The 27,247-nt window shown below is 53.5% G+C and overlaps 1 long non-coding RNA gene across 1 annotated transcript in view; it reads left to right on the forward strand.

Annotated features, from left to right (window-relative positions):
• The window catches only part of LOC115282313, a 56,706-nt gene extending 29,465 nt beyond the window's left edge, over positions 1–27,241 (forward strand). Inside the window, exons 2-3 of the long non-coding RNA XR_003904593.1 lie at positions 16,505–16,601; positions 27,121–27,241. This is a non-coding gene — a long non-coding RNA (uncharacterized LOC115282313). The remainder of the gene's footprint in view (positions 1–16,504; positions 16,602–27,120) is intronic.
• The last annotated feature ends 6 nt before the right edge of the window (positions 27,242–27,247 follow it).

The raw sequence follows: 27,247 nt of genomic DNA on the forward strand, positions 1-27,247 counted from the left end.
CGAAGAGACATGGGGGAGAAAAGCCGTTGTGCACCAGCATCCTTGATGGCCTTGTCCCTGTTTCTCAACTGACCTCTGCTCCCAGTGGGACCGCTGATGCCTGGGGTCTCCCACATCCTGAATTGCTCCTGCGCCTGCAGACAACGACCTGGACCCCTGGTTTGTGGAGCAAAGCGTGGAGTGGGAGCTACTGTGACCCCTAAACCTCAGCGGGTGACGGATTCAGAGGCAGCCGGTTTTTTCCGAGTGTTAATCTTTCTTTGAACCCCAGATGCCCAGACTGGTTGAGAGCAGGGACCAGGAGCCACCCCCCACTGCGTTCCTGCCCAGCTCTCCACTGTTCCTCCCAGGGTCTCCGGCTTCTCCGTGGCACACAGGAAGTGCTAAAACAAGTATTTGCTAAAGCTAACAAACTTTGCCTAGTGGAGCCCTCCACCTTCTCCTGGTCGCACACATATCTGTATCGCTCGCCTGCTTGATGCTGGGCACCGGCCTCGGTGGTGGGGTGGAAGAGCCTTACGAGACCAGAGCAGTGGTCCCAGCGGACAGCCAGCTGCACACTGATAATGGGATATGTGACCAGTGCTGCCACGTTGAAGTTGCAGCCAGAATCTAACAGGCCAAGGCTGCGTGGGGGTGAGCCAGCGAGTGCCTCTGGGAAGACTTCTTGGAGGAGGAGCACAGCAAAGTGAATCCTGAGATAAAGAGTTGCAGTTGATCAGGGTGAGGCTGTTGGGGCCAAGGCCTTAAGAGCACCAGGAAGGGGGCACCTGGGTGGCTCAGTTGGTTAAGCATCTGAATCTTGATTTCTGCTCAGGTCACGATCTCTGGGTTGGTGGGTTTGAACCCCACGTCTGGCTCTGTGCTGATGGCGAGTAGCCTGCTTGGGAGTCTCTGTCTCCCTCTCTCTCTCTGGCCCTCCCTCCCTTTCAAAATAAATAAATAAACATTAAGAAAAAAAAAGCACCAGGAAAGGTGCCAAGACCCGTGGTGGTCAGAGGAAGCCGTGGCCCAGGACTCAGACATACACTGGCTAAAGCAGCAGGCCCTGGAAGACTGGTCAGTCTGAGGATGGTGACTCCTCTCCAGAACCAGATCTCTGAGTGTGCCTGGGTAGGGGCGGGGGGCAGAAACAAAGAGTACGTCACTGTTGACATTCTTTCTCCTCTCCAGCTGGTCTCTAGGTTCCCTTGATGTTTTCCCAGCAGCCTCTGCCCTCCTTTCTCCCTCCTTAGAGAATGATTTGCTACTCACCTCAGGGTAGTGGCTTTTACCTAGAAGGCCCACCTCCGACCCCCTTTTCCCCCTTCCCCCGCTCTGATCCTGTACCCCTCCACCTGAGAATCGGGGCTCTAGAGGGTGTGAATGCAGGCAGCGTATTCCCACCGGAGGACTCCTGGACTTTCCCTGCCTGGTCTCCTTGCAGTTTCTTTGTTTCACTTTTGCAGGAGGCATTACTGTTGCTTGTTTTTAAATCTCTCCAATAGGGATCTCTATTGTTTTGTTTGGGGCTTTACTACTTTTTAAAAACATTGTTAGATAGTGAAAAGGGGGCACAGAGAGGTAAAAGTTGCCCAAGATCATGGAGAAGCCAATGTCTCCCTCATAGAATCCATGGTCTCTTCAGCCTGCTCACAATGACTTGCTGGCCAGAAGCCTAAGTGTCCGGAGCCCCATATGTTTGCCGAAGTGGGACAATGGTCTGCTTCTCAGACATTTGCTACCTTTTTATTAGGAGGTGGTATCTTCCTGCCTCCCTCCCATGGGTTGTCACAACTGACAGAGGCCAGCAGTCTGAGGACCCAGGGGGGCCCCATAGGACTAGTCAAGAGGGTCCTTGGCTTCGTGCAGGATAGAAATCAAATGCAAGCCAGGAGGAAATGAAAGCAGGCTTTACTGAACAGCATAAGTGATAGGGTATCTGACAGAGTGTCTGAAAGACTCAGAAAGGAAAGGAGACCGAGTCTCATTGTCTCTTGGGGTTAGGGGTTTATACTGGAAAGGGGTCCAGGGTACGCGTTGCTTCAGGAATCCAGGGAAGGGTCTGATCAGAGGCGAGTGTCAGGCGAACAATAGGTGTTGCTTCATAAATCATCGGAGGGAGGGGGCGCTGATGCCAGCGTCGGCTGGGGTTTGTTCGAATCTAATGTCCTAGAACATGTTTGAGATCTGATTCTTCTTAGATGGTGGCAGGTGTTTGGGGGCTAGGGCAAGACTCAGAGAATGATTAGCCTCCTTGCTTGCCCCGTGGAGTGGGAACGCAGCTCCTCTGGTTTACCCAGACGCAAGGTGGATGCAGAGCATGAGCGAATGGAGCCTTTCTAAAATGGAATCCCTTCCGCTTCCCTATCTCACAACCATTGCTCTGCCTCCTTTCTTGGACATCTATTCTCCTGCCAATATCTGCCCATAACTCTTGTCTCCAGGAAGTCCTGGGTGGCTTACCTGGGGAAAGGCGAAGCCTGCAAATGGCCACCAAGCCTTCACCATGGCGACACTGAGGCGTGACCACAGGCCGAGGCTGTGTGTGGGTAGTGATCTCTGGGGCTGCAGAGGTGGGCTGTTGACTGCCTTTGGGAGGAGCCCTTTCTGCAGGCTTCTGTGGTAACTTATGCTATTGTAATTCTTGCTCTCCATGAAGAAAAGAGATTTTCATCTTGTGCATCTGACCTACAGTAGGTGCTCACTCAGTGCTTTTTGACTGACAGGGAATGAACGAGTGCATAGGGAGAAGTCTGTGTGTGAGTGAAACAGATTTGGGTGGCCTGGATAGTGTGAGGTCCCTGAAAAAATGTTCCAGCACCTGCCCTGAGGAGCTGATACGATGGAAGGAAGCAGTGAATGGCAAAAGTGCCACATTGCCCAACCTCATGGCCACTAAGTGCTCTCTCCCCTTTTTCAGACCACCAGAACACTTCCAGTGCTGGGGGTGGTCTAGAAGAACAGAGAGGTCGAAAGGGCTGCCGTTTCCAGAGACTGCCTCAGGGAAAGGGGACCTTGCACCAGCTCTTGAAAGCTGGACAGGGCTTGTTCAGGAGACAGAGGAATGGTGTAAATCAGTGTTCTACAGTGTGGTCTCTCGGGGTGCCAGGGTGGCTCAGTCGGTTGATTTCAGCTCAGGTCATGATCTCGCATGAGTTTGAGCCCTGTGTTGGGCTCTGCGCTGACAGTAGAGCCTCCTTGGGATTCACTGTCTCCCTCTCTCTCTGCTTCCGATACCTCCCGCCCCAAAATAAATAAATAAAGTGTGGTCTCTGAACCAGCATCACCTGGGAACTTGCTAGACATGCATATTCTTGGGCCCCACCCCAGACTTGGGAACTGGAGATTTGGGGTTAGAGCCCAGCAATGTGTGTTCAACAGCCCTGCAGGGGACCCCGATGCTCTGACGGTGGCCACCGCTAATGCCGACAGAGGAATCTTTCCAGGAGAGGCGGAGGGCTGAGGAGTGATGCGGCACATTGGAGATGAGTCTTTCTGTTGGCGGCACAGAAAGAGGACAGGAGAGGGACCGGAAGAGCAGCTAGGAGACATCCAAGAAGCAGGCGTGGGGTAAACTAGAGGCTTTCGGATCTCAGCTGGCTTGGTGGTGGGAGTAGAGAGCAAAAGCCGAGCTGTCCCACAATGGGAGAGTGGACAGGCCTGGTGACACATGTGATCTCGTGCCTCGCTTTAAGAGCACTCTTTTCAGGGCGCCTGGTGGCTCAGTCAGTTAAGCATCAGACTCTTGACTTCAGCTCAGGTCATGATCTCGCAGTTCCTGATTTTGAGCCCTGCATCGAACTCTGCTGACAGCACGGAACCTGCTTGGGATTCTGTGTCTCCCTCTCGCTCTGCCCCTCCCCTGCTTGCTATCTCTCTCTACATAAATAAATACATACATACATAAAGCACTCTTGTCTTGAAATGTTTAAAATGACTTGTACTGGGGTGCCTGGGTGGCTCAGTCGGTTGAGCATCCGGCTTCGGCTCAGGTCATGATCTCAAGGTTGGTGGGTTCGAGCCCTGCGTCAGGCTCTGTGCTAACAGCTAGCTCAGAGCCTGGAGCCTGCTTCACATTCTGTGTCTCCCTCCCTCCCCTGCTCACACACACTCTCTCTCTCAAAAATAAATACAACATTAAAAAAATAAAATAAAATGACTTGTGCCCTGTCACACTGTTAAATGCTGATCATGGAAAAAAATGTAAGAAGGAACAAAGGGGGCTGGGGGTAGCATACTTCTACTGAAGAAAACTATCGACAGACAGATGGCATGTTTCCTGCTGCCCATTCCCCTAGGCATTTTCCTTGGCTGGGCTGAAAGCATACCATATGCATCCGTGTGTATCCTGCATTTTTGCTTAACAAGTATTGTAAGCATTTCCTGATGTGCTTTCAGACTGTCTCTTTTTATTGTCACAGGAGCACCGTAAGTCGCCCAGGGCGGTGCTGGGAAGGAAGGAGTAACTGAGGTCCAGAGAGAAAGGGAAACTTGGTTCATGAATTTCAGACAGTTAGGGAAGTCCATAGTCACATGGTCAACTCACAAATTATAAGGGAAAAAAGAGGGGGATGATGGGGGAAGCTGTAGATTAAAATAGGCTTAAAGGACAATATGCAAGACTAAAAAAAGTACAGTGTCCAGGGATGTGCATTTGAAAAATCAAGAAGTGCACGGAAGTGATTGCTGCAAAAGTCAGCGTGTGGCACGTGGAGGGGTTATAGGGTGGCTGGCCATGTCTCTTTTCTTTTTTATACATTTGTTTTTAAGTGTATTTATTTATTTCGAGAGAGGCAGAGAGCGAGGGAGCATGAGTGGGGGAGGAGCAGAGGGAGGGAAGAGAGAGAGAGAATTCCAAGCAGGCTCCACACTGTCAGCACAAACCCTAACATGGGGCTCAAATCCATGAACCACAAGATCATGACCTGGGCCAAAATTGGATGCTTACCTGACTGAGCCACCCAGAAGGCCCACCAAGTCTCCTGTCTTGACACGAATGTAACAAACTTGTATTTGTCTAGAGCAGTTTGCTTTTATTTGTGTTTTTAGAAAAGGTTCAGGGGAAGAAGCTCGTGCTCAAGGATCCATGTGGCAGAGCCGGGAGCAGGACCCAGGCTCAGAGGTTCCCCTGGGGTCTCCGTTCCCCATTGTTCCCACACTTCGTGCACTGTCTGCTAGCCCGCCTCCCAGTCCCCAGCCCCCCATCTGCCGCTTGCTGCAAACACTATGGATTGATGGTTCGCGTTGGTTGACTTTCGGGGCCCGGCCAGGACACACTTGGGGAGGTGATGGCCCTTGACGGAAATGGGGAAACTCTGAAGGAAATTGGTCACGTTAAGAGCGAAGGTGTATCAGTCATCTCCCGTCATCCTGTGTCTGTGTGCAGGGCTGGGGGGGTGCCTTGACCAGTCTTACTCTCTCTGGTTGACTCAAAGCCACACACCCAAACACCCAACAATGCTTACTTCTCAGAGCACCTTTCCTTAGCCTGCTCCATCGGTTTCCTTAAAATACTAGTGTTTTCTTTAATAAGTGCTTGCCCTCCTCCCCCCTACACTCGGCCCCTCTGCCTCAGCTGCTCTTCTCCTCTCTTTCCCGTTGCTCTGGAGAAGCCCAAGGAGGCAGTGCTGGGGCCACCACAGGGCACACCTAGGAGAGGGGACAGAGGACGAGGCAAAGCATGCCCTTCTCCTGGCAGACAAACCGGAGGGCCTTTTCCGAACCTGGACTTCTGAGGCCAGGGCCCTGCAAGGTTTGGACTGGGACTTGGGCTTCTAGCTGGACTTCTCCTTCTCTCTGCCCAGACTGGAGGGGCCCTGCCTGCTCAGAAGAAGGGGTCTTTGCGCTTACCGCCCTTCCCAGAAGGATGTGGAAGGGCTCCTCTGTCCGGGATGAACTGCCCACAGTCCTTCGTCATCCCGGATAATCGTAATAAGGTGCTCGAGGGCTTCACACTGCTCAGGAGGAAGGCTCCCCTTTCGGCTCTAGAAGAGCCAGGGCTTCCTGCAATGTCCGAAGTGTCCTGCAATACGTACTACTCAACACGATGGCCATTGGCCTCGGTGGCTATTGAATGCTTGCAATTGGTCTATGAGGAACTGAATTTTACACCTTATTTCATTTTAAAGAATTAACAATTTAAATTTATATGTCCTATGGGACTATATATGGTGGCTACCTTCTTGGACAGTACGGTTCTAGAAGGAATGGGTCTCTGAGAAGTTCACAGTGGCCATGCCCAGAGGTTTCAGAAGCGCCTGCCGCCCTCTTTCCTGCACGCCCACGTACACACATGACACATTTCAGCAAGGCCCTGGACACAATGTCCTTATAGAACACAGTCCACTGTTTACATATTCTTATCTCGAGGGAAGCGGGGCTGCCATGGGCCACAAACGTGCCCCACGCGCAGCTCCTCGTGGTCCTTGCACAACTGAAGCCAGGCGGGGTCGGAGCTCAGCAAACCGTGCACCTGCGAGGTCCCGATCCAGCAGCCGAGCCTGCTGTCCCGCCCCTGTTGTGCCAGCTTCTCCCCTTCCGGAGGCAAGAACCCAGTACCGGTTGATGCCTGGGGGCTCCCCAACAGGCAGGCTTGTGTGAATGACGCCAGGTCACCAGGGGCACCGCCCACACTGGCAGTTTTGATCTTACTTCCTATTTGAATGGCTTGGCCTCAAGTAAAAAGGATTTTTACTTTCTGTTAAGAAGGTGGAAGCTGGGCACGGTCTTAGGTTTCTTGGCTGTGTGTGTGTGTGTGTGTGTGTGTGTGTGTGTGTGTGTGTGTGTATTAAGTTTATTTATTTATTCTAAGAGAGAGAGAGAGGAGTGAGCAGGGAGGGGCAGAGAGGGAGGGAGAGAGAGGATCCTAAATGGGGTTCGCACTGCCAGTGCAGAGCCTGATGGTGCTTTCAGACTCACAAGAGCAAGAGCCAGACACTTAACTGACTGAGCCACCCAGGCGCCCCGTATGTATACATTTTTGAGCAGGATGAGTGGTTCTCTTACCCCCTACCCCCTGCCTCCCGATTTCCCAGTGTCTGGTGCCGGGGAGCGCTCTGTAATGTTTGCTGAATGCAGAAGGGAGTGAGTTCCGTCTGCCAGAGCGCCCTCTTCTTACCCTCCTCTGGCTTAGGCTCCTTCTCTCCTTCCTTGCAGGACAGGCAAGCCATCTCCCCTCCCCTCTCCCCTCCCCACTCCCTTTCTGTCCCAGGCTCTCAGACGCATGCCTCATTTTCCAGACACAAACCTTTTCCAATAGCTGTTTCCTAGAGTGTCATAACCCACCTATTCCGAATGTTCCAGAAAGTATCCCTGCACTGCCATCTCCCCGCAACCCCATGGCATGTGTGACTCTGCAGGGCCACATGAACAGTCCTCTTCAACAGGGGTGTCATTGTCCCCTGATCCACTCCATGCAGATGGGGACAGAGCCCCTCTGTGCCCGCAGGATTTCCTGTGTGCTGGTTGCACTGTGTCCGAAAATAGCCCAAGTAGCGCCCCCTTCTGTCTGGTGATTCCACCACCTCCTCTTGCCTGACTTGGCAATTATGGTAGAGGTGGTTACGGTAGAGGCATTAGACTTGGGTCTAAATGTAGTTCTTTGTGTTTTGGTAAAATCTATATAACATAAACTTTCCCATTTTAACCATTTTTAAGGGGCAGTTTGGTGACATTGGGTATGTTCACACTGTTGTACTAGCACCGCCCTATCCATTTCCAAGTTCTGGAAGTGGATCCTCCCAAACAGAAACTGGGCCCATCAAACAATAACTTCCTCCCCCATTCCCTCAGCCTCTGGTAACCTCTCTCCTAATTTCTGTCTCTAGGAATTTCTCTATTCTAGGTAGGATAGGAGTGGGACCATACAGCATTTGTCCTTTTGTGTCTGGCTTTTAGCATGTTTTCAAGGTTCATCCGTGTTGTAGCTTATATTAGAATGTCATTCCTTTTTATGGCTGAATAATATTCCACTGTACCATACAAATAAATTTTTTTTTGTCTTTATTTTATTTTGAGAGACAGAGACAGAGAGTGAGAGGGGGTGGGGCAGAGAGAGAGGGAGACACAGAATCTGAAGCAGGCTCCAGGCTCTGAGCTGTCAGCACAGAGCCCGACGCGAGGCTTGAACCCACGGACTGTGAGATCATGACCTGAGCCGAAGCTGGACTCTCAACCGACTGAGCCACCCAGGCGCCCCTCTACTGTACCATATGTATACACTACAATTTGTTTATCTGTTCATCTGTTGATGGACTCTTGGGTCGTTACTACCTTTGGGATGTGGTGAATAATGTTCTTAAGAACGTGGGTGTGTACAGATACCTGTTTGAACCACCGCTTTCAGTTCTTTGGGGTGTACACCTTCGGAGTGGAATTGCTAGAACATATGGTAATTTGGTGTTTAACTTTTTAAGGAACTACCACCATGTTTTCTAGAGAGGCAGCATTTTACATTCCCACCATCTGTGCACTTTATTATTTTTTTAATTCTTAATTTTAAACTACAGAGATAATATCTGTTTGTTGAAGAACTTCAAAGGATGTAGGGCAGGGTGAAGTAAATAACAAAAGGTCCCCCCTGGTGCGGCCCCACCTCTACCATAACTGCTACTTAGTATCTGTAAGCACTTCCTGTGCAGGTCCAGATACGCAAGTACACACCCAGACCCCTGGGCAAAAATAGTGGAGTCAGACCCCTGGGCAAAAATAGTGGAGTGTGTACTCGCCCAGTAACTTGGCTTTCTCGTGTCATTCTGTGTTGGTCTCTGCTGCTTGCTTTCCCATGTTGGGGGTGTGTCCTGTGTTATTTATTGGTTCGTGGGTATTAAGAGACAAGTGAGGGGCTTCCCCCATTTTTCCTCTTGCAAACTGCACTGACCTTACTGCTTTGCACACGTGGGCCCCCATCTCACCAGATGACATCCTATTTGGGGAAAATGAGCGGACCTTGGAACTGGGGCGGCCGTGCAGCCCAGAACCACCTTCCCCACCAGTGTCCACCGTTCCCAAGGGGCTCTCCACTCCCAGGGCAGCTACGCTGGGCTGAGCTGTGAGTGTCTTTGTGAAGGAGGGCCACCCACCTCAGCCAAGAGGCAGTCCCCGCCCGCACGCCCTCCCCCTGGGAATTCCCGGAGTCAAGTAACTTAGAGTTGGATGGAGAGGTGAGCAATGGAGGAGGAGAGGGAGGGGGAGAGAGAGAGAGAGAGAGAGTCGGGCTCTAGTGGGGTGGGGTGGGCAGGGTGGGGGCTTCTGCTCAGGGCACGGAGAAGGTGCCTGTGAGGCTGCCAAAGCATCCAGGGCTCTCCCACACCAGGAAAGACCCAGTTTGGCCTGGCAAGAGTCCACCTTGTAAGCCAAGGACCAGCCTGTCTTTTGCCAGCACCTTTTTCTGCAAAGCCCCAGGCAGCTGGTGGGAGAGTACAAAGCGGCCTGGAAAATCCATAAACTGCATAATCAGCCCCTGCATCTTGGCCGCTTGACTCTGTTTATTGCTTCCTGTCCCCGAAAGCCCTTTACAAACAGAGCCGCTCTGAGGGGGGTGAGTTGGACCTGGTGGGTGGCCTTGCCCCTGCCAGCCGGCCCTCAACAAGCCCGGTCCCTTGTACCGCACCCTCAGAGGACCTGAGGGAGGGGGAGAGTGAGGGGATTGTCTGAGGGTGTGAGAAGACACCCCCAAAGGAGCGTGATTCCCCAGAGAGCTGTTTACTTTATAATTGACAACGGACAAGGATCCCATTTCTACCAATTTCCTTGAAGGCCTGGAGGTGAAGCTTTAATGAGGTGCAGGAGGGGAGCAGGTGAAAACCTTAGCCTCTGACTGACCCCTGTTGGGTGGGGGTGGGGGCAGCAGGGGCCCTTCCCAGGCATCCAGGGACAGCCCTGGTTGCAAGGGCTTATGTGGCTTGCTCAAAACCTGTTCTGTTCTTGTTGTATTACTTTTTTCAAAACAGGTTTTCCCCTGTTGACTGACTTCTTCCTGCCCTCCCCCTTTCCTCCCCAAACTTCATCCTCTCTGCCCCAGGATTAACTAATTCACCTTACAGCCCTGGCCGCCACTGCCCATGGCCAGGATGTGACCCTTTCAGGGGAGGGCTACTGCAGTCTAGACACACAGGGGTGCCGTGAGGCTGTTTGCCGAGCTTCCCTTGCATCAGAGTGGCACGGTGGCACCTGCGTGGAGGGAGGCGGGCCAGGGGGCAGGCTGTCTGGCCAGATGTGTGAGAGCCATCCCTCTCTCCAGCCTGGGGCCCGAACCCCCCCCCACACCCCCTTGTTATTTTCTTCCTTTACTTGGCTTCCCTGGATGGATGACTACAAAGCCCTGATTTAAAAAGCAGTGAAGGGGCGCCTGGGCGGCTCAGTCGGTTAAGCATCTGACCCTTAATCTCAGCTCAGCTCATGATCTCATGGTTTCACGAGATGGAGCCCTGCATTGGGCTCTGTGCTGACAGTGCAGAGAGGCTGCTTGGGATTCTTTCTCTCTCCGTCTCCCTCTCCTTCTTCCTCTCCCCTGCTCGCTTGCATGGCCCACTGTCTCTCAAAGTAAATAAACTTGAAAAAAAAGGCAGTAGCGATGGCTTGGCCTGCATCTTCTGCGGGGACCTGCCCCCGGGAGAGGCCGTGGGTTTGCTTGTGCTTTTCCTCAAGGGGCTTGTCGGTACAGACTTCCACGTGGGACCTGTGTGTGTCTGAGCCTGTGTTTTGGGTTGTGTAATTCCGAGCCAGCCCCACCCTTCCAGCTCCTTCCTGAAAGTGAAATGTTACAGTACTTGCTCAAGAACAAAAGCCCCAAGTTCAGCCCCTCACGTTAATGATTTTCAAGTGTGGCCACTTCCTCCTGTGGGGCCTGCAGAGGATTGTTGAGGCCAGCCCAGACCCTGGCAGGGAGGTCCGGCAGGGGGTGGGAAGGGGAGCCTGGCACTGCCCCCTCCGGGCCTGGGGCCGCTGAAGCAGAGGAGGCATGTGCTCAGCTCTGAGCAGGGCTGCACCCACTTCTTTTCTATTTCCCTGTTCTGGGGCTACTCCACGCAGGGCTTCTGCTCCTGCTCCAGGATGCCTTGCGGGGGGTGGGGGGGATGCATTGCTAGTCTGGCCAGAGCCTCAGCTTCCCTGTTTGCCCCATGCAGAGGTCAGAGGCCCTCTGGCAGTGCGGTGCAGTGGCAGTGCGGGAAGTGGTTGGGAGTGTGGGCTTCGGGGAAGATTCCTGACTCGCCACTTCCTGGATGGGAGACCTCAGGCAAGTCCATTCCTCGGTACCTCAGTTTCCTCATCTACAACATAACCTACTTCCTGCCTTGGAGGATTGTTTCGAGGATTCCGTGTAGGTGGAGTGCCTCCCACCGCACCAGGGCGAGGCCCTCCTGAAGCGTCCGTGGCCAGCCTAGAGCCTGGCTGAATGGAAAGGACTGTGGACTCTCCCCTACAACCAGCACTGGGAACTGTTGACGCGCAGAGCACACGTAAAGCACATTCAGTTGGAGCAGTCGGCACGCTCAGAGTGAGAGAATGATCTATTTCGAAATCCTTAAAGGTGTAGACTCGGCAGGCCTGGCAGTGATTCCCAGATGTTCCCCTCTGTAGAAGCTGGGCTTTCATTCCTGTCTTTTTTTTTTTTTTAATTTGAGAGCGAGAAAACATAAGGAGAGGAGAGAGGCAGAGGGAGAGAGAAGATCCCAAGCAGGCCCCACACGGTCAGCACAGAGCCCACAATGGGGCTCGTACCCACGACCCTGAGATCATGACCTGAGCTGAAGTCAAGAGTCGGGCGCTCAACCGACTGAGTCTCCCAGGCGCCCCCCGTTCTTGCCTTTCTTGTTCGTCCTTCCCCCTTTGCTAATTCTGTGAGAACATAAAAGTTCACTATATGTAAAGGTAGCATGAAGCTGAATTCACCCTGTGTCGGTGGGCTCTGGGCCTGGATGATCCCCACATCTCTGCTGTTAAGGATACATAGACCTTGAAGGACGAATCAATCATATTGCTGCTAGTAAGCAATGCTAGAGCACTAGCTGGATACATTGTGTTTTAACTGGTGATTATCAAGGAACCCGGGGACAGACTGAGGAATGCCCCGCTGCTTTTCGAAGGTCCCAGCAAGGGCTGGTGCTTTCCCAGGCTGTCGCTTCACACCCCTTAAGTCTGGATACCTTGCAACCCACTTGCCACGGTGGGGGCTATTCTGGCCACACCCTCTATCTGACCCAGCCACCCCTTGCCCATTCTGTGGAGGAAGGCCGTGCAAGGCCTGCACACCCCAGACTGGGTGCTTCCCCTTGAGAACAGAGCGGGTGCGAGTTTGGGCATGTGGGATGATTTGGCAGAGCCTTTGTTTGCTGACTGTTGACTAAGCCCAGGTGTGCAGACCCAGTGTTTACAGACTCCTGGTTGGCTCAGGCTGGAATGAAGAAAGTAGACACTCAGGGGAGGGGCAAGTGTTGTGGATAATCCAAAAGCCATTTGTTTAGCACCTAGAGCCAGAGAGAAGGTAGTTTTGCAGATCTCCCTAAATCAATTAGACTGGAACTCTTTTTAACATGTGCCTACAGTGTACATTGGCAGCTATAGGGACTGAAGAGTCCATACAATTCAATTCATACACCTGGGGACTTAGGGTGGACACAGAGGCTGTCAGAGGAGAGAGAGGTCTGAAGATCATTTAGGCCTCCCTGCCCATTTTTCAGATGGGAAGCTGGAGGCCCAGGAAGCAAAATGACTTGCCTAAGGTCACTTAGCAGGTTATTGATGAAGCTAAAACCAGAATCAATGGCTTCAAACTGCATCACCCTGTAAGGTAGTGGTCCTCACACTTCCCTGGGCACCAGAATCATCTAGAGAGCTTGTTAAGATGCAGATTTGCAGACCACGCCCCCAGAGATTCTGATTTTGTGGTGGGGTACGGAATATGTGTTCTTAGCAAACACAGACTTGGGGGAGTCTGATGTAGACTCACCACCTTCTGAGATACACTGTTTATTTTTTTAATGTTTCTTTATTTTTTAATGTTTCTTTATTTTTTAATGTTTGTTTATTTTTGAGAGAGAGAGACAGAGAGAGACAGAGTGCAAGCAGGAGAGGGGCAGAGAGAGAGAGGGAGACACAGAATCTGAAGCAGGCTCCAGGCTCCGAGCTGTCAGCACAGAGCCCGGCTCGGGGCTCGAACTCATGGACCATAAGATCATGACCTGACCTGAAGTCAGACGCTTAACTGACTGAGCCACCCAGGTGGCCCAGGGATACACTGCGTTAAATGCAAGGAGTATTTGCTTCTGAGACTGAAAGGAAAGCACAATTACGTTCCCTAGAGAGTGGGTGGTAGCAGTAGAGATGCAAACAGCTCAGAAGAGAGCATGGGGTTAACTCCCAGGCTTTAAACCTCTTGCAGGTAACTAGGGTGTCGGGAGATTTGGCAGGCACACTGGTTTCTGCCATGCAAGGCCGTGCCGGTTGGAGGTGGCTCAGCCCTGGAGAACCTCGGGGTCACACGTGACTCCGGAAAGTGGCTCTCGTCATGTAGAAGGCGATGATTTACGGTTCTGGATGACTGGCAGGATTAACTGACACCACGCACAGGCAGCATCGCCCAGCACTCAGTGAATGTCAGGGTCTCTGATGATGCATATGCTGAGGGAGGGGCGGCAAAGGTGGGTTTCTACTTAGCGTCATTATAGAATGGACTCCTGCTGAGGATTTCATACAAGGAAAGGGGTTCTGGTTCTGTAGCTAAGAAAGGGTACCGGTCCTTCCAGCCCTGGGGTACTGCGATACGGCCGCCTCCTTCTGCAGAGACACCGTCATGGTGTGTAACTAGTTCAGTGGTGCTTTTCTCTGGCCCCAGTTCATCCCCTACGCAACCCCTGTCCTCGCATCCCTGGGAGATTTCAGGGATGGGAAAGGTCAGGCTGAATAAGGACTGTTTCTATTTCTAGAGGTGGAGACAGATCTCTGGAGGCAAAAAGGCAGGTTATGGGATGTCCAAGAGTTCCTGCCCTCTTGCTCTGACTGTCCAATTTGAGGGCCAGGGTTACCTGCCCCAGCCGGCCTGAGGCCCTTTCCTGCACTCCGTTCTGGGCGCTGGTCCTACAGTGCCTTGGCCAGGGTGCACGGCTTCCTGGTTCGGGCCAGTTCTGCGGCAGGTCAGGTTGGCCTGACCTCACTTTTGCCACACCAGACAGTGTAAAAACAATTCTGGGCACAGATGGGTGAGAGAGAAAGGGCTTGGGGCCTCCTGCGGCCCTGCCTAGTGAAGGGAGTGGCTCGCATGGGCTGTGAGAAGCACCGAGGGTGGCGTTAGTGCAGTTAGTGTGTGTGAGGAGAGTGTGGCTGTAATTTTAAAAGCACAGCTTCAGAGTAAGGTGAAGGGAGGAATGGATTGAGTACCTAGCTGGCTGGGAGTGTTTGGGGAAAAACGTCTAAGGAAGGTCGTCCATGCCCTGTGGCTGTGTGCGTGAACGTGTCTGGGTGAGCTGGTTGTGTATAGCACACGCAGGCGCATGAGCTGTTCTGGAATTGCTAGCATGCTAGCATGTGTACCCCACGGGGAGAGAGCACTGGCCCAGGAGCCTAGGGTCAGATCGCAGGCTCGGTGACCTTTGGCAGCGGGCATTATCTGGAAGTGAAAACATGAGATTTCCTTCTGTCTTCCCAACCCGGCCTCTTTAGAGGGCGTGTGCGGGCACATGGCTGTCTGGAGGTGAGGCAGTGTGGACAAGTGAAGGCCTCAGGTGGGGAGGGGACGCCTGGCAGCTGGCTCCTGGGTGCCCCAGGCTGTGGAAGGGGAGCTCTGCTCTGCGCAATGAAGGAGGGGCCAAGGCGAAGAGGGGGGAGCCGCCTGTGGTTGGGGGAAGTAGTGGGCCAGCTAAGTGGCTCTAAACAATCCCATCTGCTGTCTGGGCTGGCCCTTCTTGCTGGGGTGGAATTTCTGATGGTGTCTTGGATGCCAGAGGGGGAGGGCCACGGCCCTCCCAGCCGCAGCTGCTGCCTGTTCTTTTGAAGCTCAGGGCCAACCACCCCCTCCCCAGCCTCTGCTCCCCTGCCCTGAGCCTGCATTCCTCAGCTGCCGAGGCCGCCCTTCTGAGGAGGCCGCTCAGCGCGGGTGCCTGCGTGCCTGTGGCCTGGCCAGTAGGGAGCCCCTACCAGAGGGCCCAGACCTCAGCCCCCAGGAGGAGCGGGAGCGCCTGGGCGACCCAGGCCCTGGCATATTCCAGTCACTCCCCCACCTGACACCCCACAAGAAAACACAGAAGAGTATGGGCAGGAATGAGGCTGTTGACCCAGCTCCCCATTCCACTCAGGGGCCACAGAGCCCCCAAACCTGAGGTCCTAAAGGCCCCTAAGGGGAGACCTTTGCGCTGTGCATTGTCCCTTCAGGGTTGGATTCAAGATCCTAACCCCAGGCTTGACTCCCGGGCCAGGCTCTAGACTCAGCCCCCAAGAACTGGGTGATCTTAGGGCCTTACCAACAGCTGCCCCGGGCTGGGAGCGTCTGTGGGGGGTCCTGTGTGTGCCCAGGGCATGAATCCCTCTCAGAAGGGAACCCATCCGCAGAGGGACAGGTGGCGTGTTCTACACACAACAAAACTCACTCAGGGAAGCTGCACTCACCCAGGCAGTGGTGATCAGATGTAGGCCGAGATCAGCCGGAGCTGAAGCTCCACTTTTTAAAAAATGTTATTTAGTGTTTATTTTTGCTTTGAGAGAGAATGGGGGAGGGGCAGAGAGACAGGGAGACACAGAATCTGAAGCAGGCTCCAGGCTCCAAGCAGTCAGCACAGAGCCCGATGTGGCGCTCGAACTCATGAACCATGAGATCATGACCTGAGCTGAAGTCAGACACTTTACTGACTGAGACGCCCAGGCGCCCCTAAAGCTCCACTTGTAACCTCCGTGCTCTACAGCCTCTTACCCCCGACTCCACACCACTCAAAAATCAACTTGTCGGGGGGGTGCGGGCGCCTGGATGGCTCAGTAAGTTAAACACCCGACTCTGACTCTTGATGTTGGCTCAGGTCATGGTCTCGCAGTTCCTGAGATCGAGCCCCATGTCGGGGTCAGCACCCGACATTCTCTCTCTCTCAAAATAAATAAACTGAAAAAAAAAATCTAAGTTAACTTTAAAAAAAAAAACCCACAAAAAAACCAAAACAACAACTTGTCGTTTCCCCTTCCCAAGGAGCTTCCTGGCCGGACCTGCCGCTGCCCTGCCCCAGCGGGTCCCCCACGCCATGGTCTACCCTCTGAAATGGCTGTGGCATGGGCCTTGCTCACGGGCCTTCATTCTGCTCTGTGAGGCCACCAAGAGGTGCGCGGGTCCCTGAGCATGAAGCGGTGCTGTGGGAGGAGGGGCGCCCGGCTCCCGCTGAGGCAGGACTGCAGGAGACCTGCTGAAATAGTAGGAGCAGGAAGGATGGAGCTGGGTTCCCAGGATTACAAATGTTCTAGCACCCTGGAGGCTCTGTGGTTTGCTTTCTTCATATGCTTTCCTTCTGTCAGTATTCAGTTTTTGTTTTGTTTTGTTTTGTTTTAGAGACACAGTATAAGGTGGAGGTTAAGAAGAGCATGGAATCTGGGGCCAGACCGTTTGGATTCAGATTTTGTCTTTGTCACTGACTGTGTGACCCCACGTAAGTTATTTGAACTCTCTGGGCCTCAGTTTGCTTATCTGTAAAGTGGGTGTAATAATTGCTTTACTTTGAGCCTTGGATGAGATAGTGCATGCCAAGTGCTTAGAAAGTAGATGGCACATAGTTCACACCCAGACATTTGCTGTGATTATTATTAGAAAGTAATTCACATCCATTGTAAATAATATGCATATGCAAAAGGAAGATTAAAAAATCAGTGGTAACACTGTCACTTTGCTATTCTTTACAGGTTATTATTTTATTTATTTTTTATGGGGAGAGAGAGAGAGAGAGAGAGAGAGAGAGAATGAATCCCAAGCAGGCTCCCAATGCAGGGCTCGATCCCACAACCTTGGGATCACGGCCTGAACTGAAATCAAAAGTCAGATGCCAACCAACTGAGCCACCCAGGCGCCTCTGCTTATTTTCCTTTTAAATTAATGAATGAACATGAATCAAAACTTAGAAGATATACAAAGGTTTACAGAGAGAAGTTTTCCTGGTTTGTCTCTCACGACCTAATCCTTTCCAGTGGAAACCTATAGAATCGGTTACTTATGAGTCCTTTGTGAGTGTTTTCTCCGTACACACTGACATACACATACCATAACGCACTATTGTGTGTTCTGTACCCACTGGGTTCTGCCTTGTATTGCTCCCCTTAGCAATATGTGTGTGTGGGGGGGTCTTGGGCATAGAGACACATAGAAATGCCTCATTTTTGTTTACTCATGTATAGTATTCCATTATACATAGTATACAAATTCCACATAAGTGGGGTTCATGGATCAGCGGGTGGGTGCACAGCATGTGTTAGTGTGGGGGAAATGGTGGCAGGAGTGGGACTTCTGTTCCCAGGACCCTCCTCTGCCCACCCTGGGCATCCCTCCTTAACCTTGGTTCCTTGGCCTGGGTTCCCTGGGCATGCTCAGATACCAAATTGTGTGGCATCATTGACCAGCTGTCCCCAGGGGCCCAGAGACATCTGTGACTGGACTTGAGTGCTCCACCCCAGACCACACAGGCCCTGCTTATGCAGGGGCCTTCAGCTTGACTGCCTGAAGGAGAGGCCCAGGGAGGGGCCGCTGGCCCCTCTCCCGCAGGGCGCTGGGCCTGGGCGAGCATGAGCTCCCATCTGGAGCCAGCCCAGCTTTACTGCCTTGTACCTGAGCTGCTCGGGGCACCCTTCTCGAGGTCTGGGCCCCTGACTGGGCCCCAGGTACACCTATATGGCTGCCAGTCCTGAGGGGCTTAGGGCCCCTGGGCAGGGCAGTGGGGAGCAGCCCCCACCCTGTCCACGGAGTCTGGTCTCCTCAGCCTGGGCTGAGTGCCGCGGCTAAGCCAGTACAGTTTGTTGACGGGGAGAGGGATGGTTGTGGAAATCGTTTTTCAGCAGCTCAGGTAGAAGTAGAAAACAGTTGGTCGCCCAGGCAACTAGCACCCGCAGTGGGGTGTGGAAGGGGGTTTGTAAGGAGGCTGCCCTGGTTCTGGCTTTCCTTCGGGACGAGGCTTTGCCTGCCAGTGTCCCCTCCTCGTAGCTCTGCTCCGTTGGACTCACTTGAGTCCCGAGTGCCTGAGTCTGTGCCACGCGCCCAGCTCTTGGAATACAGAGGGGTGGCTGGGCCGGGCGGGTTTACGGTGCGGATTCAGGAGTCAGACCTCCTGGGCTCCAAGGTCAGCCTGGCTGTGTGACCTTAGCAAGTTACTCGGCTCTTCTGTGCTTTGTTTTTCTGTCGGTAAAGTGGAAACCACAGTGATGATCCATACCCTGTAGGGCTGCAAAGAGGGGATGAAGAGTTAAGGTGCATCAGGCACGTGGAATATGGCTGACTGAAGAACCGGGCGATGGGGTTATGTTCCCATTTTCCTACCAAGATGCCTGTGCAAAGGACATGCTCCTCACACCTGAGGAACTTCACCTTGGGCCTTTTCAGCTGGAATGCAGAAGTGGTTTCCTGGCCCTGCCGTTGACAGCAGCCACGCCCTGTATGGGGGCCTCAGGAGCAGAGATGACGGATGGTGTCCTTAGGACTGAGGCTCCCATGGGGCTCCTGCTTCCATAGGGGAGGGACATTTAAAAAAATTTTTTTTGTTTATTTATTTTTGAGACAGAGAGAGAGCACAAGGGGGCAGGGGCAGAGAGAGGGAGACACAGAATCTGAAGCAGGCTCCAGGCTCTGAGCTGTCAGCACAGAGTCCAACGTGCGGCTTGAACCCACGAACCATGAGGTTATGACCTGAGCCAAAGTTGGACGCTTAACTGACTAACCCACCCAGGCGTCCCTGGAGAGACATTTTAAACTTCTCTGGAAACCTCTTGTCCTAGTCCTTACCGTAGATAGCTCCTGTTGGCCACAGACCTGGCCATGGGAGTTGAGGCGAGAGAGAGAAAAATTAGGAAAGACAATGTCATTCTTTTCCTTTTTTCTCTTCTACAGACTTTTAAAAGATTTTTTGGGGGCGCCTGGGTGGCTCAGTCGGTTAAGCATCCAGCTTCGGCTCAGGTCATGATCGCACGTTCGTGTGTTCAAGCCCCGCGTCAGGCTCTGTGCTGACAGCTCGGAGTCTGGAGCCTGCTTCAGATTCTGTGTCTCCCTCTCTCTCTGCCCCTCCCCGCTCATGCTCTGCCTCTTTCTGTCTCAAAAATAAATAAAACACTAAAAAAAAAAAATTTTTTTTTTAAATTAAAAAAAAAAGAAGATTTTTTCTGGGGAAAGGGGATTTTTTTTTTCTTTTTGCCCCAGCCTTAGACTGGACTAAAGGATGGGGTATGGCCCAGAGAAGGTAAGTGGGCAACCTAACATCACACAGCGGGCATGGCAGAGCTGAGTCTGTCTCTCCCTCCCTTCCTCCCACTCCTCTCAGGTCCAGCCAGGCATCCTTCCCCCCTGAAGATCCCCCCCACGCCCCCGTGGCTCTGCCCGAGAGTCTTCTCTGCCCCTAGTGCCACCCAGAGGTGGGCACAGGTGTGGCCGCCCAGCAGCTCAGTCCCCTCAGAATGAGGCTGGCTTTGTCGCAGCCCCAGCAGCTGTGGCCGTTTGAGTTTCCATTAAGCCTTTTCCGCGCCTTGGGCAGGAGCAGGAGGCTCGGCATTTAAAGGTCACCCGGCTTTTGAAGCTACAGCAACATTAATAGCTTGGGAAGAAAACAAGCCTGTGCAGGGGCAGGAGGACAAGGCGCCTCTGTCAGGGCCGCCCTTCTCCCCCACGCTGGGCACGCACACGCATACGTATACACTTGCACGCTCGTGCACCCACACGCAGAGCCCGAGAGCCTCTCTCTGTCTCCTGTGCCCCCATCTTCCTTTCTTCCCATCCCCCCCCACTTGGCAGCCTCTCGGGCTCAGAAGCCAAGATACTTAGCAGACTTGCCTGTGCCCTGCCCCCATCGCGTCTGAGGTGACAGTTGGACAAGGACGCAGCTGCCCTAAGCCCGGCAGCCTCTCCATTAGCACTGCCATTACCCGCTTGAGGTTTCCCCAGGACTTAACCGTGGTTACACAAGCGTCCCAGGGGTCATATGACCTCATTCTGGCCCCGCTGGCTTTTGCAGCCTGATTCCTGCTGAGGTGAAGCAAGCCCGGGCCTCGGCCTCTCTTGCGGGAATGAAGGGGCTGGCACGCGCAGTGTCTTGCTTGCTGAGTCTCATCACTTGTAGAGGCTCTGTGGGCTCCAGAGGACAAGAATACCTGGATAGATTAGTGATGTCTGCCAAGGACACAGGCTAGGAATTGGTGGCCTGTGTGTCTTGTATTTCCCATTTGGAGAATAAACCATTTTGAAACTTCCAGTCTTGGCTTCTGAGACCCTGGAGCTGGTTGGGTACTCCTTTGGAGTCCGAGGTGGGGGTGAGAGATTCTTGGGTCCAAGGAGAGGAGCTGCTCCGTTTGCCCTTCCCTGAGAGCTGCCGGGGCTGAGCCCTGGAACTCCACCTAGTGGCCTGGCATGGCAGTGCACAGGGCTGGGGCCAGGACGCCCTTCTGCGGGGCTGGGTCACAGCAATTACAGATGAATCACAAGATCTGGTCTGTCCCTTGTCCCTCGGAGATTTTCAGAGGAGGGAGCCAGGGGTGTGCAGAGGCAGAGCTGCCTTGGACAGGCCCTCCTCCTTCTTAAAGAGAAAGGCTCTGGCAGTTGGGACCTCTGTGCTCCCAGCCCCACATCTCTTCCTGAGGACTCCTGTTCTATCCCTATGTTACAGGGTTGGGTTCTCCTGGGGAAGCAGTGGAAGGTCAAGTCCGATCTTGGAGGGGGTCGACCTCCTGTCCCCTGGAGCTGATGCTGGCTTGGAAAGGGGACCATCCTGCCATCAGCCTTGTGTGCCTTTTAAGGGAGGAAGCCCTCGGACCAGGCAGCAGAAGGCTCACAGGACCTCAACCTTGTCACCGACTGCCTTGGCCTCAGCTATTTCATCTGTGAAGTGGGATAATAATGCATGCCTCTATAGGAATGATAGCTCTTTTGTGAGGACTAAATGAGAACATAGAAGAGAAAGGGCTTTGGAAACGTCCTCCTGCTAACCCCCATCTTGCTATGAGCCAGAGGAGGAGGGGAAGGGAAAACGACCCACAGCCCTCCCCCACTTCATCCACCTGACACATCTCTGTCGTCAGTGCCAGGCACCATTCTAGGCACTTTACTCAGCACAGTGAATAAAGCGGAGACTTTGCCCTCACGGAGCTTCCATTCGAGGGGTGGAGATGATACATAATCTCTCAGGTGGTCTGTTCCATGAGGAAGACTGAGGCAGGGCAAAAGGGGAGGGAATGTGGCAGATAGGGGCGGTGGTGCCTCTCTGATATGGTTGTGCTAGAGTCAGGGAGGAGGGAGGGCACACGTCAATATTTGGGCGAAGAACATGGCAGGCAGTAGAAAGAGTGAGTTCAGCATGGGAGCGCATGGGGCTTGCAGGCCAACGAGCAAGGATCCAGGATGCCCAGAGACAGCGAGGGGAGGGGACAGAGTGAGGTTTGACGGGGACAGCAGGTGGCAGAGGCAGGACAGCGTGGGGCCTGGCGGACCATGGCAAGGCTCTAGGCTGTGTTCTGAGGGCAGGAGGAGCCACTGTGGGTTGGGGGTGGTGGTGGAGCAGAGGGATGCCATGCCCACCACAGTGAGTTGTCTGCAGGAAGGCAGTGGGAGACATAGAAGCAGGCAGCGACGGTGGCAGCGCAGGTGGTGGCGCATGGCCAGAGGCTGGCATGGTTTTGAAGCGAGGGAAGATTGGATTTGCTGCGACTGAGTGTGGGGTGTAAGAATTCCAGCACTCAGGGGACGCCTGGGTGGCTCAGTCGGTTGAGCGTCCGGCTTGCTCAGGTCATGATCTCCCAGTTCGTGGGTTCGAGCCCCACATCGGTCTCTGTGCTGATGGCTAGCTCAGAGCCTGGAGCCTGTCTTCGGATTCTGTGTCTCCCTCTCTCTCTGACCCTCCCCTGCTCTCACTGTCTCTGTCTCTCAAAAATAAATAAAAACCATAAAAAAAATTAAAAAAAAAAAAGAATTCCAGCACTTGGGAGACTCTCCAGCTTTTGGCCTGAGCCCTGTGGAGCTGGCGTCCACAGAGATGGGGAAGGTGGGGGGAGCAGGCTGGGCTTGGAAGGAACCAGGAACTGGAACTCAGACGACCCATCATGCCCGACCTGCTACTGGACATCCGAGTGGAGGCGGCAGGTCAGCGGTGCAAGCGTAGAGTTGAAGGGCAAGTTCCCTGGAGGCCTCAGGGCAAGAGAAAGTTGGGAGCCCGTATTCAGCATGTAGATAGTATGTATTTAAAGTCACGGGACTGGATAAGATTGTTTGGGCCACAAACGCAGCCAGGGCAGAAGGCCAAGACCTATGCCTGAAGCCACACCACCCTGTCTCCTTGGGTGCTTACTGGCCCCAGGCACCTGTGGAAGTTCCATCAGAGCACCCCTTCCAGGGTGTGGTCCACCAATTTTTAAGGAGGCAGCTGAGGTTCAGAGGAGTGAAGTGATTTCTCCAAGTCACGCAGCCTCGCTAGGCCCAGTCAGTGTAGAAGCCCAGGACTCTGGCTCTGGGGCGCTCGTGTCTCCCCGGTGGACCCTACCTGGTCCCAGGGGAGACTGATTGGGACGACCTTGGGCAAGGTCAGGAGATGAGCATGCGGGCAGCCTGCCTACCTCGCTGGGCCAGGCCAGGAGTGACTCAGGCCTTGGCTGCCTCCTCCGACTTGGAGTGTGGATTGGCAGGCTGCAGCGCCCCCACACCCCAGTCCCAATGCCTTTGTGGGGAAGCCGAAGGCCTGGGTCCTTGGGGCCTGGAGGAGGGCAGGTGTGGGATTTCTGCCTCCCAGTCCCCAGGTCCCTCACAGCCTAGAGTTCAGGAGAGCTTCGGAGTTGGCCTCCAGGACCAAGACATCCAACAGGCTCAACAGGTTTCATTCACTTCCTTTTTCAGAAGTGGGTCAGGGGTTATCTCTCTCTGCCAGCACCCAACAGCTGGGGTTCAGAGCAGTGGAGCGGTTTCCCCAAGGTCACAGAGCCAGCTCTGGGGCCGAGCCAACAGACACCCTTTCCCCTCCCCTGCCCCAGTGCTGTCTAGGTCACATTTCCTCTGCCAGAGTGTCAGCCAGGCCGGGTCCCGTCTCCTGAGCCTGGGCCACACATGGCTGCACTTCTGAGCCGCCTTGGCTCCTAGCCCTTCCCGCCTGACTTGGCAGTTTTGGCTCTCAGGAGGTGGCTCTCTACGCACTGGCTGCGTGACTTTGTGCAAGTTACCTGACTTCTCTGAACTGGTTTCCACAGCTATGGAATGGAGACAAGAGTGTCTATCTCTAGACTTGTAATAAAGATTAAATGTGGGGGTGCCTGGCATAGGCTCGTAAATCTATGTTGCCTGCCTTAATTCTTTCATGTGTTTTTTAAATTTTTTTTAATGTTTTTTATTTATTTTTGAGAGACAGAGAGAGTGCAGCAGGGGAGGGTCAGAGAGAGAGAGACAGAATCTGAAGACAGGCTCCAGGCTCTGAGCTAGCTGTCAGCACAGAGCCCGACGCGGGGCTCGAACCCACAAACCGTGAGATCATGACCTGAGCCGAAGCCGGACGCCCAACTGACTGAGCCACCCAGGCGCCCCCTTTTTTAATTTTTTTAAAGTGTATTTATTTTGAGAGAGAATGAGGGAGAGCGAGCGAGTTGGGGAGGGGCAGAGAGAGAGAGAGAGAGCAAGGAAGAGAGAATCCTAAGCAGGCTCCATGCCGTCAGCGCAGACCCCAATGCAGGGCTCAATTCCTCGTTGACCATCATGACCGGAGCCCAAATGGGGTGGGACGCTCAAACGACTGAGCCTCCTAGGTGCCCCCCTTACATGTATTTTAAACTGCTTTTCATCTGAGCTGTGCTCGTTGCAAAAGGCAGCCTGGCATGGATGACATTGACCCCTAGGACAGTCCTTCTTCCTGCCCCAGGGGTGCTAGCCCAGCTCAGCCCTGGCCTCACGCTCTGCACTTGAGCTTAGCAAGGGCTGGGCCTCTCAGAAGGGGGGAGGGGCATGCACGGTCCCACTTGGTGCCGATTATAGGCAACTTGGCCTCTGGATCTGTGTATTCTGGCAGGGCCCTGTGGAAATGGTGTTTCTGAACGACTCCTGTTCCCTTGCACTTCCCAGTAGCATTTCTGAGCCACTTTCTCCTCACAGAACGACCTTCGGTAGGAGAGTCTAGGCTTTGCCACTGCCGGCCGTACGTGGGCAATTCCAACAAGTCTTGGGCATCAGTCTCTTCATCTGAAACGTAAGCAGGCTGCGGGGGCTGGCCCAGAGTCATCAGCCATGACATGTCAGGGGCACACACAGAAAAATGCTGCTTTTCCAGGCCTTTCCCTTGGGTAAATGGAAGAGGAGGCTGCTTGACCAACTGTGGTGTCTGCAGCTGCCCAGGCCTCCCGCGGGGCTTCAGGGATCAGTACTCCTTTTTTATTTTTTAATATATTTTTTAATGTTTTATTTATTTTTGAGAGAGAGAGAGAGACAGCGTAAGCAGGGGAGGGTCAGAGAGAAAGGGTGACATAGAATCTGAAGACAGCCTCCAGGCTCCGAGCTAGCTGTCAGCACAGAACCTGACGCGGGGGTCGAACCCACAGACCGCGAGATCATGACCTGAGCTGAAGCCAGACGCTTAACCAACAGCCACCCAGGCACCCCAGATCAGTACTCCTTCGAAGGGCTGAAGGACCCCCTCCTCCACTCTGGGTAGTAGCTCGACCAGTGTCCTGACTGCTGACTCTCTGGTTTAATTCTCATTGAAGCCCTGTAAGTATGGGTGAGGGCATCGGGCACCGAGAGGATAGGACATGCCTGTGAGGTCCCACAGCTGGGGAGTGGAAAGCAGAGATTGCAGCCTGGGTCTGAGCCTGTACACGGTAGGGGTACGGGAACTTCCTGACAGTCACTGCCTGAGGGCCCAGTCCGAACGACCGCTAAGGGGGAAATGTGGACCCCATCATCTTCCCTCGTCCTCCATGAGGGGTGGATCAGGTCCTGGCTTCCATCTCCAAGGATCTCCCCCTGGCAAAGTGAGAACCAAGTGTCTCCATCTCTTTGTAAGTTACTTGCAAAGGAGGGGAGAAGGTGGCTTTACTCTAGAGAGTGTTAACACAACGTACCGACTTGAATGTGTGATGATACCAGGACAGCAGACGGCAGCCCTGGGCACTGGCTTCCGGGGCCCTGGGCCCCTGAGGTCCTTGTTAGAGGCCTCAGCGCAGGTTTCCAGAGCTCAGGGTAGTGCCTCGCCCTGGAAAGTGTTCAGGTAGAATCAGACCAGCGTCCTCGCACCTCCTGATGTGGCAGCGTTGGTGGGAGGTATGGACATGGGGGTTGGGGTGTCTAAAGCTGGCTGTGGGAGGCCATGTCATACTTGGCTACCTTCCTGGGCTCACTTTCATAACAGTTCTTGGACTGGTCATTGGAGGTCACCCCTCTGTTTCTCCTTGTGAAATGGCACTAGCCTCTCCGGGCCATGAGTTGCTCATTTGGTAAGGGGGGTGTGTGTAAAAAGGTGGATGGTAAATCGTGCTTCACCCAGTCAACAGAATACCACCCAGGCATTAAAACTGATAAGTGGATCTATATGTTCTGACATGAGTAGATGACTACAATACATTAAGCAGAAAATACAAGTTGCAAAGAATGTATGGTTTGATCACATTACAGGAAAATAAATTCACACATACTGTAGTAGATGCATAAAGGAAGTATCTAGGTGTAGATACACCAGAGTGTTAATAGGTGTGTTCCAGAAGGTGGGAGGGATTACAGTTCTGTAACCACACCATCCAGAGGCTGCATGGGGCCCACGGGCTTCTAGTTTTCCATTCTTGAATACAGCTCACGTCTCTGGACTGGGCCAGACACCCCACCAGCAGCCCCAGAACAGGAGCCCTGGACAATTTCCTCATGCCTATCAGGGCACAGATCTTTCCAGTAGGTTAGAATCTCAGCGTGGTGGCACTGGGGAACATTATGTCCTAAAGGGAGAGAGGGAATCCATGCTAGTGCTGGATCTTCTGAACCCAGGGTGAGTGAGAGCCCATCTTCTGCACTTTCCATGCTCCTCTGCTTTTGTCTTTCTTTTTCAAGTTTTTTAAAAACGTTTATTTATTTTTGAGAGAGAGGGAGGGAGGGAGAGGGAGACACAGAACCCAAAGCAGGCTCCAAGCACTAAGCTGTCAGCACAGAGCCCAATGCAGGACTCGAACCCATGAACTACGAGATCATGACCTGCGATGAAGTCGGATGCTCAACTGACTGAGCCACCCAGGCGCTCCCCAAGCACTTGTCTTTCCTCTACTATCAGCTGTTTGACTGCTGGAATCAGGCCACAGAGGATCATCATGTTGATTTGCTCACAGGAGCGTTTCAACATTAGCTGTTATGATTCTGATCCCAAGTCCTAGAAAAGGGAAAATAGGCTTGCACCTGTTTCATCAAACTTAGGAAATACCCTTTGATGGAAAGGCCCCTTGGAATAAAGCTGCCAATAAGCATGAGAAAGTCTGAATTTGATGTTTTTAGATATATTTAACTCTCAGTTGACTGCACTAACAAAACGGTGAGATGTGATAAGCAGAGACTGGGTGGGTTGGAGCCCAGGGGGCAGGATGGGGGTCCTTGTACAGACCCCTCCTGCCTCAGGTCCTCGGGGCTCCTCGGCAGTAGAAGTAGCGATTGAAACCAGCAGCCACAGTCCTGGGTTCAAATCCTAACTCCTCCATTTCCTCAGCATTTATGCCTCAGTTTTCCTAGCTGAGAAATGGGGGGTACTAGCGCCTGCCTCACACTGGTGTCCTGCGTCAGCCCACTCAGAATCCGTGGCGCCCGGCCCAGAGTACGCCCTGGCTAACTGGTAGCAATCCTGTGTCCATACAGAACCGTGGCTGTTTAATAACTACTGTAGCTGGAGAGAAAGCACAAAGCAGTGGGTCTCCCGCGGGCGCGGGTGAGGCCGGAGCACCCCCAGCCCCTTGGCATTCAACCCCTGACTCCGCCTCCCTCTGTTTCAGGTGGGACCGTCGGTGGAGCCGGCCCCAGGATGCCGCGGGGGTGTGGATGACCGGCTGCCCGGGCCCGGATGCCGCCGCCCCGCGAGGGCCGCTCCCCAAGGGCCGCCGGTGGCCCCGCGCCCTAGCC

The sequence above is a fragment of the Suricata suricatta genome, chromosome 17 (assembly GCF_006229205.1).
Source record: "Suricata suricatta isolate VVHF042 chromosome 17, meerkat_22Aug2017_6uvM2_HiC, whole genome shotgun sequence".
Lineage (NCBI taxonomy): Eukaryota > Metazoa > Chordata > Mammalia > Carnivora > Herpestidae > Suricata > Suricata suricatta.